Here is a 14,667-nt window from a genome sequence, read left to right on the forward strand (position 1 = left end):
GTCTCTATATGAGTTTCTAATTTGAATCTTCCAAGTGTAAACTCATCACTTGAGTTTGGCATTTAGATGTTAATCACCAGTCCCTAGGGCATCAGGTGAAATCAACAAATCCATACATATCATATGTTATACAGTTTATGATGAAGTACTTTATTTTATTAATTTAGTGTTTTCAGGGTTTTTTAAATTTGACATAATTTCAAGACTTACAGAAAAGTTGCAAGAATAATGCAGAAAATCCCCAGACACCCATATCTTTGAGCCTAATTTATTCTTTCCTCTCTTTCTCAATCTCTATCTTTACCCCAAAATCTTTTCTAGTGCATTTTCATAAAACATAACTTTGTATAACTGGGAAATTAACATTTACAAATGGTGATTCCTAATTTCATCATTCCTTCAACAGTTTTTAATTGGCTTTCTACTACAAGGGAGAGCTTTCTCTTCCTTTTTATACATCTGTATTACTGGGAACTCAGGAATTCTTACTTTATCCAGTAAGTTATAATCTCTCACTGCCTTTATTTATTTTGATGTTCAAATCATCCTGGAGTTGGCCTGTGGAAGTCCCCTTCAAACTAGAGCTTGTGTCCTTTTAACATGTTTTCTTCATTCTATGAACACTTTCTTTCTTTTTTACATAAGATATTCCAGGCTCATCTTATATACATGCACACATATATACTCATACATTTTGAGATCTATATGCTAATGTATATTAAAGTAAATTGCAAACAATGAAAAAAAACACTTGCCTGAAACAAACAAAGCAGGGTCCCTAACTGCTTTTCTAAGCCCTGACACTTTATAACCATTCCTTTCTCAGTGTTACCATCGTCTCACCTTTACTCCTGCAGACAAGAAACTTTTGTTTCTTTTTCTCCTTTCTAATCCTTTTAAAATCAGTTGTACCATAGTCCCAATTATTAACAAGAGGAACACTAGCCCACTTTTACTTGAGAGTGGTGCCAATTAAGCCTCAAAAGTCATTTTGAAGTGGTTAGAGTGAAGTGGAGAAGTGGCCATTTACTCTCAAACTTCTGAATTCTTTTAATGCAACAAATGAAGGATAGGTGGGGCGGGGGAAAGCAGGGAGCAATTCCAGTTAGTTTTCCAAAGTAAAACAAATTAAATATTCACATTCTGATATTTATCATCTGGTTTTACGGGTGATGAAATTGGGTGATTAATTTATTCAAAGCCCTTCAGCTAGTTAATAGCGAATCTCAGACTCATCTCAGTGCATTGATCCTCTAGCCCAGCAACACTCAACATGTGGTCAATTTAGGAGATTACCAAGACCTATTTAGAGGATCCACAAAGTTAAAATTCTTTTTACAATAAAACTATAATTTGTCCTTTACTTTTTTTTTTTTTTTTTTGCCTTTTCACTCTTTCTCTCATAAGTGTACATTACTCAAGAATTTTACATGAAGAGTGATAGTGATGGTATCATTCTGATGACTAATGGAATGTGTACTCACATATTCCAAAATTTTTTAAGGTAGTAGTTTTTGGGGAAAAAAAATGTGAGTTTTCAGAGATTAACTCAGTTTTTTCTTATTATTTACATCAAGCTCTTGCCATTTACCTTTGTTTCTATTAGCTATAAACCTTGTTTTTAATCCAAAGTACTGTTAATTTGAAATCCAAAAATGAATTTTCTTTGGAAATATATCCTCTCTTTCTTTTTTTGAAGCACAACAAGAACTTTGTATACTTTGTGGTGTTGTTTTACAATAATAAGAGTCTAAATTTCTCTGTTTTACTTTGTTGTATGTAGCTCACACATGCAAATGCTCTTTGAGGTCCTCAGTCATTTTTAAGAATGCATAGGGGTCTGGAGACAATGTTGTGGGATGGATATTGTCAAGGAGAAAGAATATTTAAGGGGTAGCATCATTGAGATAAAAAGAAAGACTGGTTAAGCTAGTGAGTAGTCTACTTGTAATAGACCCTGCAGCTGTGTGATAGACTTCTTTTTGCTTTGAGCTGCTAGTTTTCCCCTTCTAAAGCCAAGGGCAAGAAAGCACCCCACTGACAGGACTGCCATGCTAAAAGAAGGGGCAGTACAGGGCTCAGACAGCAGCTTAGTAAGTCTTAAACTGTTTGGCCAAGAGGCAAATGAGTCTACCTTACTCCTGGTATGTGATCAAATAGTGTTTATAAACCAAGAAACTCTGCAGGTGTTTCAGCAAAGCAGCAGCATTTATAAGATGGCAATGCAAGGTATTAGAAGGCAGCAAAAGGGCTAACTGCATGCAGTTTAAGTGTTTCATAATGAGCAGAGGAGAATAGGTTTTGCCTTCAGACAAATTTTGTGCATCTTAGCTTTGGAACCAATATCCTGATATATTGTCATGTCACAACTGGCCTATTGTCTGGGAACAGGAATGTCCATGGATGCTCACTACATTTTAGACAGTAAAGAGCCAAACACTAACCCATTTTGATCATTTTGATGAGTTAAGTATAAATAAAGCAGATGGATCAGATTAAATTTCCCTTCCTCTTGCCCTAAATAAGCTCCTTCCTTCCTTCTTTCTTTCCTTCCTTCCTTCATTCCTTCCTCCCTCCCTCCGTACTCCCTCCCTCCCTCCCTCCCTTCCTTGTTCCTTCTTTTCTTCCTTCCTTCCTTCCTTTCTTCCTACCTCCCTTCCTTCATTCCTTCCTCCCTCCCTCCATACTCCCTCCCTCTCTTCCTTCCTTCCTTCCTTCCTTCCTTCCTTCCTTCCTTCCTTCCTTCCTTCCTTCCTTCCTTCTTTCCTTCCTTTCTTCCTCCCCTGTTCCTTTCTTTCTTCCTTCTCTGTCACTGTTGTTTTATGTTAAGGAAAAATAAGCTTGGCCAAATATCATTTTCCCAAGTGTTAACTATTTGCAAATACATTCATATGTACACTAAAGACAAAGTGCAGTAGGTCTAGTTTAGCTGGGTCTACTGGCACCATAACTGATGCAGACACATGACCTTTGTCCTTCCAACTTTCCAAACAGCAAAGAGCCTTTGTGTGTTCACTCCATTTTCTCCCATTCCCAAACATTCAATTAATAGACAAGTTCTCCTTATCTGTCCAATTCCAATATGCAATCTTGACTTCCAAAACTGGTGATGACTTAGGGAACAAATAGCAAAGTGGCTGCAGGATTCTTGGGGAATATTGGATTCAAAATGGCCTCTGTTGCCAGCACATGATAGGTTGGACACAAAGCCACTTAATACAGAGCTGTCTAACCCACCCCTCCCCAGCCTCCAGACTTCTCTTGTGTCCTGGATTCTCTTTGCTTCCCAAAGTGACCTTATCTATATAATCATCTTCCTGGAAATATGGGGAAAGACAAAAAAGTTTGACAACCACTGCTCTAGGCTGTGTCATTTTAGTGCACAATGTGAGGGGAAATGACAGGTTCATAAGACAAAAGTTATCTGATGCTCATCCTTTGACCAAATGCCAGTGTATTTCTACCCAATTCATCTACATAAGTTTGTTTTATTTGTGAAACAGAAATATTTCAGTTACTTTCCCTCCTCAGTATTTTTAGGCCCTACCTCTGGGGCTGGGATTGGACAGGTGTTTTTATATTTAGGGAGATTGGTCCCAGAGGCTCTGCTAATTTCCCAGGAAACCAAAGTAAAAGATCTGTGACTGGTAATGCCACAACTTAGTTTTAAGTTTTTTTCTATCCTTCTCCTTTTCAGGCATTGCTCAAGCCCCATCTAAGCCCAACCAAATCTTCTAGGAATCCTCCGTGTGTCATCTGAGCTTGATATGTCAAACCATGGCTTATTCCAATTATCACATAACCAGTAGCTCATAAACATACAAGCCACAACACTGGTCTCCTGACTGAATACAAATTAGGAGTGGAGTATTCTTAAAGGCCCCTGATACTAGTCATCAATGTCTTCTGTTAAAGGGCAGCAGGGGGATTGAAAACACTTATTTTTACCTTCAAATACCAACTTATGTTCATCGCTGCTAGAAAAAGTCTTGTCATTTCTCATTTCTTGATGAACTGAAGGTATAGCAAATGAGCATACTATATTTACTAAGGCAAGATCCTTAGCACCAGAAGTAGGAGTAGGAGTGATAGGCGTAACAGAGCGAAAAAAAAAAAAAAAAATTGATTCTTGGCAAACACTATGTAGAGACCACCAAAAGCTATGTGAAGCCCCTCTCTCTTGCTACCCCTTCCTTAGTTCAAAAAGCCAAGCATCTTCCCCCTCTAGGCTCTCCTGCAACTAGGGGCTACCATATCATGTATTTTTGGCCCAGGACATGTAAAGAAAGTTTTCTGGGGAGTTAGGAAGCCCCTGAAGAAGCTTTTCTTCCTTCATATTAAAGGACAATGAAGAAGGAGGCTCATGTGAAATTATCACCTTCCCACTGCCTTAAATGCCAACATCCTGGCTTGAAGTGAAGTGGCTATATTGTGACTATCAGAGAAAAGTCAAGGAAATGACAGCAGAACTAGACCTAACTTCGTCAAGTCAGAGAAATCATGCTGGCTACTACATTTCTCTGCATTCCTTGTTATGGAAGAAAAGCACACACCAATTCTGCTTAATCTGTTGACCAGCCTTAGCCTTAGATTTCATGTGTATAATATGGGGGATAAAGGTATGCATTTTGCAGACGTTAATGTAGGAATTTTTCTTGTTAAGTGTGGGAATCACTTTGCAAACTAGAAAATTCTACACAACTGTAAGAAAGGCTTTGTTTGGAAAGTGTAGTGGATTAGATCATTTATATTTTTATAGCCCTATTTGGAAGTATTAATTGTCTAATATTCACTGTGTAATCCTCTAGTGTTTGAAAGTGCACCAAGGACCCAGCCCTTAAGGAGATTACAATTTATTAAATGATTCCTTCATGAAGTCATTTAATTCCTGATGTAACACCACAGAGAATAAAACAAAAAGTATTAAACTATTAAGCACTAAATTGCAAAATACTGAGGGCTAGTTCTACAGAAATTTGAATTAAAATATTCAATATATATTAAGTGCTTAGTATGTTCCAAACACTATTCTAAGTATTTTACATGAAGCAAGTAGCTTAATCCTAGGACAACTCTGTGGATAAATATATTACCCTGCACATTTTACTCTTAGTAAAATTGAGGTGCAATGGAGTTACATGTGTTGACAGAATTCACAGATGGTAAGTGGCAGAGCCAGGATTGAATCCAGGCACCCTGGCTTAGATCCACTGCTCTCTTGGGAACATCAAAATGTCAGATCATTTGTTTCTAACCCTTACTCTGTTGCTTACCTAGTTATGTGAACTTGGGTGAGGCATTTAGAAAACTGCTTCCTTATCTTTTAAATCAGGATGCTACCCAATCCTACCCAATAGGATTGTTTTAATGGTTAAATCAATTATGTGTATAAAGCACCTTGTGCAGTAACTGGCACAGAGTGGGGCATAATAAATGACCACCATTATTAGCCTAGTGGGATAGACTGGACGCCTCAGCACTCCTTCCATCAGAGCAAGGAGGTGAGACCATCTCTCCTGAATGTGTTATAGATTTGAAATTTTATTTAGGCCCAGAAAATAGTCAAATGTTTTTAGAAAAATTATGTTTAGGCAACTGCTTCACATTGGGGAAGATAAAAGTTACGATAACTTTCTAAGGAGAAAGCTTTTTCTGAAAAAAGAAATTAAGATTTATGTTGGTGTGAACGATTATTAGGAAAACTAGTAAGGAAATTAGTCACAGTTCACATGGGTGAAGGGGCTGAATAGCATAGGAATCATAATTCATTTATTGGACAAATATTTACTGAGCGCTCACCAAGTGCCATATTTGTTCTAGGTATTGCTACCCCTCTTGATACCCATCCCCACAGCACAACTTGTTAAAGGGCTAGCTTATTAAGACTATAAAGAAGCGTCCTGCCACGCAGAGCTGCATCATTGTTCTTCTAAAGCAGAGCATACTGGAGAATGGTATATGTGGAGAGGGTGGATTTCATTGATTTACTTTTTTAAATTAGATAGCCATTCAACCCATGAAACCCTGAGAGAATGAGAGAAGATGGTTAGATTTGGTATAATGGAATGAGTTACTGAGCACAGTCCTGAGATATTTCTTAAAGGGCAGATTGAGATGGGCCATAATACAAGGAAACTCAGGACATCTTTGGAACTCAGAAGCAGAGTATGTTCTAGGGAAAGATTTCCAAAATGACAGGGAGTGCTGCTACAGGGGAATGGAGAACATTTGAATAGACTATCCGGTAATGTGACAATGGACTCTCAATCAGGAGAGTGGGCTTTGAGGATGACCTAGCGCTAGTTCACCAGGAAAAGACAAATTTCCTTCGACCACCCTGGGAAGACATTCACCTGCTAAAAGACAGCCTGGAACCAACCCTTGTTTATAGAGGGATAGAAAAAGAGTGCCTGGAGTCAATGCAAATGGCTTTCATTTGTATTCAACCAATTCATGCCTCTAACGTATGCCTTCCTGTAGCTAATGGGAAGGGACACAGTTGGAGCTTCCTTCTCTTAATCCTCACATTGGGGGAGCTTCAATTATTTATATAGTAATCAATTCTGAACAGAGAACAACTCCACTTAAGAAATGAACAGGGTGTAAAGTGGGCTTCATGGCAACAAGTCACAGTGGCCACTTTAATAGAGACAATTTTGGGTTCTCCACCTCCATCTCCAGAAAGAAGAATGATACTACATAATTAATTGGCATGTCTCTTATCTGAAATCTTCCTTCCTTTCTGTGTGAGCCCTTATATGAATCCCAGACTTGTCCCTGACTTGGGAGGTAACTTTCTGAGCTAATCCTTTTGCCCACCCTGAAGCTTTCCTTCCTCTCTTTGCTTTTGCAGCCCAATCATACTCTTCACTTCAAGTTATATATTTAACTATTTGGTGGCGGTAGCAGGGCAGTCATTGCTTCAACCTGTTTAGAATTTTTTCATCCTGAATCTGTCAACAAATGTATAGCCATGCCTCACAAGTTGGTGTCACCTAGACAAATGTGATATACATTCCATTTTTTAGCAACATAGAAAGATTTAATAGAAATATTGGGAGATGGAAGCAAGAACATAGTTTGTTCTTTGGCACTGAAGATGTTGAAGATGACCTCCTCAATTGGTATCAATTTATTAACCAAAACATTATGGCTAATCAACAAGGAATGAGTCAATCTAACTATAGCATTGTTTTCTACACACTTCTTTGTCTTTTCTCACAGAGTATTACTAGAAATTTTGACAAATCTAGACTTAAACAAATCTATTCCTCTGACTTATATATTTAAACAGCAATGCAACATTTGCTTATTAAGCACCTACCACATATCAGACCCTTTTCAACAACACAAGATTAACAAAAATTATAAGACCTAATGCCATAGTAATGAGATAGGAGTTTGGCAGGATTGATTTTGCAAGGTACAGGTCACAAAGACTTTGCTGATAAAACATGATATGGTAAAGAAGCTGGTCAAAACCCACCAAAATCAAGATGACAACGAAAGTGATCTCTGGTCCTCCTCACTGCTCATTATGTGTTAAGTATAATATCAGCACACTAAAAGATACTACCACAGCACCATGGTCATGACAGTTTACAAATGCCATGGCAACATCTGGAAGTTAACCTCTATGGTCTGAAAGGTAGAGGAAACTTCGGTTCTGGAAATTACCAGCCCCTTTCCAGGAAAACTCATAAATAATCTACTCCTTGTTTAGCAAGTGGTCAAGAAACAACCATAAAAATAGCCAACCGGGCTGCTTTGACTGCAGAGTAGCTACTCTTTTATTCCTTTACTTTCTTAAGAAACTTGCTTTCACTTCACTCTATAGACTTGCTCTTGAATTCCTTCCACACAAGGTCAAGAACCCACATGGTTTCCAATGCTGAAACCCAATTTTGGGGTTCACTCTGTGACATGAATGCTATCAAAAATGAAAATGTCTCATCTGTCATCACTTGTTTTTAGTGGACCTGTGTGAATGTCAATACTCAGATTATTTTTTTCTTTTTGTTCACAACTTGGGAATTTAGAAATTGATTCTGAAACTTCTAAGAAATTGATACAGAGATTACCAACGTGTACTTTCCAGAATTCTCATTTCCTATTTTTTTGGTTCCCAGAACATTTTATGATTTTCTATTTTCTTGTACGATTCCCATTCCCATTCTCATTTTCCACAAAGTTTTCCAAAGAATAGTGAAGGTTCCGTAAATATTTTCTGCATTCTTTCTGTACCTTGCCATATAATTTGCCCAGAACCAGAGATGAGAGTCTAACACACTGGCATGTGATGTCAGAGCAATACTACAGAAATAGTACTTTTATAGAATGGCACATCACTCCTGAAAAACATGTATTGCAAAGACTTCCTGTTATCCATTTTATGAATCTCAAATTTCATTAGCTGACTTACAAGATATTCCAGAAATTGGTTTCTTCTTAACTATCCAAATTATTCCTACTTCTTGCCGACTCTCACTTCCCATTTAGTTAAACTGACTTTCATTGTCCATTTCTATTTCTATACTTCTCTTGCTATTTGCCCACAATGAAATGTAGCCAAATCCCTTTTTATCTCTATTTAAATACAAGCCCTTTACTTTAAATCCTTCTCCTTCATGAAGTTATTCCCTGTTATTAACATACCACTTTGATTTATCCCTTCCAATACCAATTAGTCACTAACTAATTTTCTAATTGTTTCATCTATGTAAAGCTTATTTTCTCAGTTACATGGCAAATGCCTCAAAATGTCTTTGTTTTGCCCACTGTGTCTATAAGGGGTTGAGTACATATTCTACTTGGTGCAATAGCTTAATTGATAATATAATCAAGTACCGGATACAAGTCATGAAATATAAAGAAACCTTAAGAAGACAGCTTATCAGTATTCTTGAATGTTTTATACATGACTTCATGTAGATCACACCTTCAGATATTTGGCTGCAGTTGTCGATTTTCACCCAGTATTTTGTATTGCATTTGACAGAGTTATTTTCATAACCCATAATATCCCTTTTCTGTCCAGGAACATGAAAACTCCCCCTGGGACAAATGATGAACCTGTTAATTCTAAAAGTCATATCTAAGCAAGAGGATAAGTTCTATAAGCCCCAATAATTGTCTAAAAATCAATGCATTTTTACAGGTTTTGAAATGCAAACAGGCAAAGATAATAGAAACATTTTTTATTGGATATTCAGGATCACAGAGTTTATTGAAAAATACATATATATATATATATAGTCTGGCATACTATGTTTGCTCAATGAGCTATTAATAGAGAAAAGAAACTGAGCTTCCATGAACCATGTAGATTGGAGTCTGACAGCTACAAACATATCTAGTTAAAATAATTCCAAGTTATCGAAATGTCTCACCATGGTGGGTGTGAGATGACCTTGAATGAAAGCTCCAGGCTGTGCTCTGTGCTCACTGCTGTGTTATAGGTGATGATGGGAGGGGACAGGAAAAAGAAAACTGCCTTGTGCTGGTGGTCAAAAAAGAAATATCACTGAGTATCTTTAGAGATGGAATAATTTGAATTTAAATATTACAAACCCTTAAAGGCAGAAAAGTTCAGTGATAGCGATGCCTGAACAAGAAACTCCCAGAGAGTATCTTAACCTTCAAATGCTTTTCCAATCTAGTCATGTTCTTTGCTAAACTTTCCTTCACAGCCTTGTGTGAATTATTAGAAATTTACATGTCACCTCCTTAGATAAAAACAGAGACATTTGTTTTTCCTTGTCAGTTGATGAGCAGAGGATTGATGTTCAAATATTCATGATCTCCTAGTTTCATGATCTCCTTAACAAATTATTTTGGTGTTGCTTTTCTTTCTTTCTTTCTTTCTTTCTTTCTTTCTTTCTTTCTTTCTTTCTTTCTTTCTTTCTTTCTTTCTTTCTTTCTTTCTTTCTTTCTTTCCTTCTTTCTTTCTCTCTTTTCTTTCTTTCTTCTTTCTTTTTTTTTTTTTTTGTTAGTTGGTTGGTTAGTTGGTTGTTCAAAAACAAAATTCGATTGACCTTTTATGATGAACATGGATGAACTTATTTCAAATCTTATTTTAAAATCTTGTTTCCATTTAACACTGTCAATCCTCTTTCTTTTCCCAATCTCTGCCACTTTCCAGTACATCTTAAAACATTCTCTCTAAGTAGGTGTTTAATCTTGTCTTCCACCAATGGAAATTTACTGTTTGATTCTTACATTCTTTGTATATTAGACTCAAAATCAGATGAAGGCTCCAAACAACAAAACTCAGGGGGATAGCCTAACATTCATTGTCATGGCAAATAAGATTTCCTAATGAATTAACATAAAAAAGAAAATAATAGAATGGGGTCACATGGCATAAGATGGAAATTTACACCTTATCTAGAAAGTAGAGATAGGTAAGCATAGACAGGAGGTCCTGAAGCCACCCACACCTAAAGTCACAGATTAGATGTAAGGCTGTGTGTGTGTGTGTGTGTGCACGCACGCATGTATGTGTGTATACGTCTGAGATGAGAATAGGGTCAGGGATTTGGGAAAGAAATTAATATATTTCGAATACTTACAAAGTGCCAACTTTCACAGTTAAATACTCAATCTCCATGTTCATAGCTACTAAATCTATCTACCTCTAGAAAGATTACATCTTAGTTGATCTAGTTTAATACTAATACCAGTAAAAAGGTTTTGTCTACGTGCCAACTAAGCAGCTCCATTTTTTTTTTCCTTTCTTTACTCCAAGAACAAGTCTTTTGGGCATCAGAGAAACTCAAAACCACTGTGTAAGGTAAGTATTACATTTCCCCCATCACAGATGAGGAAAAGAAAACTCAGAGGTTGATCAATTTTCCCAAGTTGAAAATGGCTAGTGAGTAGTGACGCCAAACATTTAATCTAGTTTCTGTGGGACTAAAAAAACACTATTTCAAGTATTATTTTTAACTGTAAAGGCAAGTATTCAAAGAAAATTTTTTAAAAGCAGAAGGAAAAGGAAAACAATCAGGGCAGGAGAACAAAAAAAACCCTCAACCACCAATCTCTATTGAGGAAACAAAAAATGATAAGGCAGAGAGAGGGTATTCAGAAGGAAAGAACAATTGGATGAGAAATTTGTCTTAAAGTCTTGAGAAATACCTATTTCTGATTCCTATAAAAGCATAGTAAAATAGATCAATTTTTTATTTCAACAAAATTCATGCAGATAGCTAATTTTAATAGAAGAATAAGAATATGCTATTTTTCTTAAAAAGAGTAGCCAGGGATCAGTCTTAATGATTTAATTCACTTTGCCATTATAGGAATAGTCTATATTCATACATAGATCTGGTTTGCCTCCATACAGTTTTTTATAAATCACATTTAACTCCAGCAAATTGCTACTATTTTGTATCTTCAGAATGAGTTGGACTCATTTTCACACTTTTCAACTACTTCTTTTAGTATCAGAAATTCACTCCAACAGCCATAAGATATGTTACCTGCATTTTTGCCCATCTGGAGCCCTGCAAGATAAACTTCAGTTTTAGCATTTCAAGTCTTTAAGGAGTTTTAAATGATATTTCAGGGATTTTCTTATTATCCAGGTACAGCCATGAAAAGTACTTTTAATCATAGTCCACAAACCTCTATGAAGGCTATCATGTTTGAGACATAAAGCTCAAAAATTAGCCTACAAAATGAATTAGACCTACCTGGAGTCCAGAAATCCTCCCTAGGGTTGATGTCAAGCCTTTACTCAGGAAATGTCTAAGCCTTTTGTTGATGTGGGGTGGGGGGAAATCTGAGGGATTCTCCTCCCTGGATTTAATGCCCCCAGATTTAAAATGTAAGTATTAGAAGCTGAGCCCTCGAACATCTCCCTTCATTTCTTGACATCTTTATGACAATGTATGGTGCAGTACCTCACTTTGCTGCAATTACTGAACAGACAGCACTGTAGGCAATGTAAGTTGCTCTTAAGTGCAGCAATCCATTCTGAAGAGATGTACAAACATAAACTCTCAATCGTGGCAGGCTTCTATGAAACCTGAGCATTATCTGTGAATTTTCTCTCTCCTTTTTAATCATTCTGTTAGCTCACCTCTAGAACCCAGTGGCCTAATTTACTAATTAATAACTATTATTAGTTAGTAGAATTGAAAACTGAAATTACTGCCTGCCTTAAACATAATAAAAATTGGCAATCCATTCAGAGTTTTTTGAGGGGCTGCTTCATTCATTGCACAGTCCTGGCAGCTGGGTAGATGTCATTGTCTGCTTGCTACATGGGCCTTGTTTCCAGATGGGATGGAAGAGAGGTAGTCTCTCTGACTTGTTCAGACTAGAAAAGGAAACAGAATATAGTACAATCTATACCTGTAGAATCTTAATAGACTATTGTTTCAGCCAATAATTACATCATGTAGAAACATCCCATTGTCTTCTTTATTTGTGCTTGGTCCTCCTAACTCCAGTTTCTTTTTGTACCTTAGCAGGTGATTGCTAAGCTCAAGTGACTCTCCTTTTTTTCAGTTGCTAAGTAAAAAGTCCTTAAAGATAAATCGATGATGTAAGTTTCTTGTCTCTTTATATAATCAAATCAGTTAGTAACCAGGTTAAATCTAGGATAAATTAAGCAGAAATTACTACCATAATCATTTTTTTCTTGTTATAGTTTCCTTTACAGTTGGCCAAGTCAAATCTGCTTAAAGCAACAGAAATGAATTTATCCTTCAAACTGTCCTCCTTTTCCCTACTACCATTCCAATTACAAGTGCCAATATTATTTCTCATTGCCTTAATCTAGGTTATCTTTTGATTGTCATTACAATATGTTTGGATGTTAATAATACATATTTGTTTATTCTAAAGTCTAGTGTGTATCCTATGTCAGGTACCAGCAGAGAAGCTGAGATTACAGACATAAAAATACCCTATTCCTGCTCTCAAAAAGCTAATTTTCTAGCATGAAAGTCAAAGTATGAAGCCATATGAGGAGCACTATGAAAAAAATATCCTCAAGATGCAGAAGGGGCTCCTAAAGAACAAAATACCCTTAAGGATTGTTTAAATTTTATCAAGCTCTGAAAGGTTATCACTACAATGAGGAGAAATTATTGTCCCTCAAATTATAAAATCTGGTCCAGATTCTCATAAGACCAGTCATGAAGCCAGCTTCCCACACGCAGGCAGCAAGTCATCTTAAGAAAGCATATGCAACAGTTATGAAAAGATGCCTAAATATACACCATGTTTAGTGTGGGTCATTGCTCAGTCAGCTTTAGCAGATAACTGGCAAAAATATCATCATATCCTTAAGGTGGTCTCAATTATTTCCTTCACACATCTGGACTAAAGAATCAGCATTTCATGGTTGAGTTTGTTGAGAGTATTTTTTTTTCCCCACTTCTTAGATGTATAATTGTGTCCTTTAAGCTGAATCTCATTCAAATAATCAATCCATCAGCTATTGAGAGCCCATAATTTATTAGCACCCTGTGATATGGTTTGGCTCTGTGTCCCCACCCAAATCTCATCTCAAATTGTAATCCCCGCATATCAGGGGAGAAACCTAGTGGGAGGTGATTGGATCATGGGGCCAGTTTCCCCAATGCTGTTCTTGTGATCGTGAGTGAGTTCTCATGAGATCTAATGGTTTTATAAGTGGCAGTTTCCACTCCTCTCTCTTGCCTGTCGCCATGTAAGATGTGCCTGCTTCCCCTTCTGCCATGTTTATAAGTTTCCTGAGGCCTCCCCAGGCATGCAGAACTATGAGCCAATTAAACCTCTTTCCTTTACAAATTACCCAGTCTCAAGGATTTTTTATAGCAGTGAGAGAACAGACTAATACACCCTGGGAGGCCATCTATAGTGAATACTGCTGTATTATCTGATCTCACTCTGTTAAGAAGTTCCAGATAGCATACACCAAGAGAACAAGCCTATTCAAAGGAGCCCTTCAAATCTGACCCAGCAAAGTCTTGCTCCGTATTATGTTGACAAAAACACAAACTCCTATGAACAGTTTACAATTTATTCATCTGTTTTAGTTCAGCCATATACTTTCTCTTGGCATTTGTAATTGAATAAACACATAACAAAGCAAGCAGAATACTAAGAAAACAAATGCTCAATCTGGTGTTTTCAGCCACAGAACAATAAAAGTTAAAGTCAAGCTTGAAAACCTTCATTTTTCTTTAGGATTACTAACCCAGCAATCACAGACACCACTAGATCCTAGCTACTCCATGTTTTTAAATGTTAACATCACATAATATTAACAATGAAGTCAATGACAAATTAAATTCTAGATCACACTCAGATCTAGGTACTATTCCAGAGTTATGTACTATTTTTATGCACTTTTGTATTGTGAAATTAAGAAGAGGTAGTTGAATAGAGATGACAAGCCATAGAAATCTCTTCCCCTTTTCAAAGAAGTCTTCCCATTCTCAAAAATGTTAATTCAAAGAAATTATTACAAAGTAGGCACTGTATTTAATACACAAGGTACATAATTAAAAACAATAAAGATAGTCTAGATCACAGCTTGGCAAACTATGGCCTACAGGCAAAATCTGGCCCACAGGCAAAATCTAACCCATAGTCTGTTTTTGTAAATAAAGTTTTATTGGAACACAGTCACACTCATTTACATATTATCTAAGGGACAAACAGCAGAGT

This window comes from Macaca thibetana, chromosome 13, assembly GCF_024542745.1.
Source record: "Macaca thibetana thibetana isolate TM-01 chromosome 13, ASM2454274v1, whole genome shotgun sequence".
Lineage (NCBI taxonomy): Eukaryota > Metazoa > Chordata > Mammalia > Primates > Cercopithecidae > Macaca > Macaca thibetana.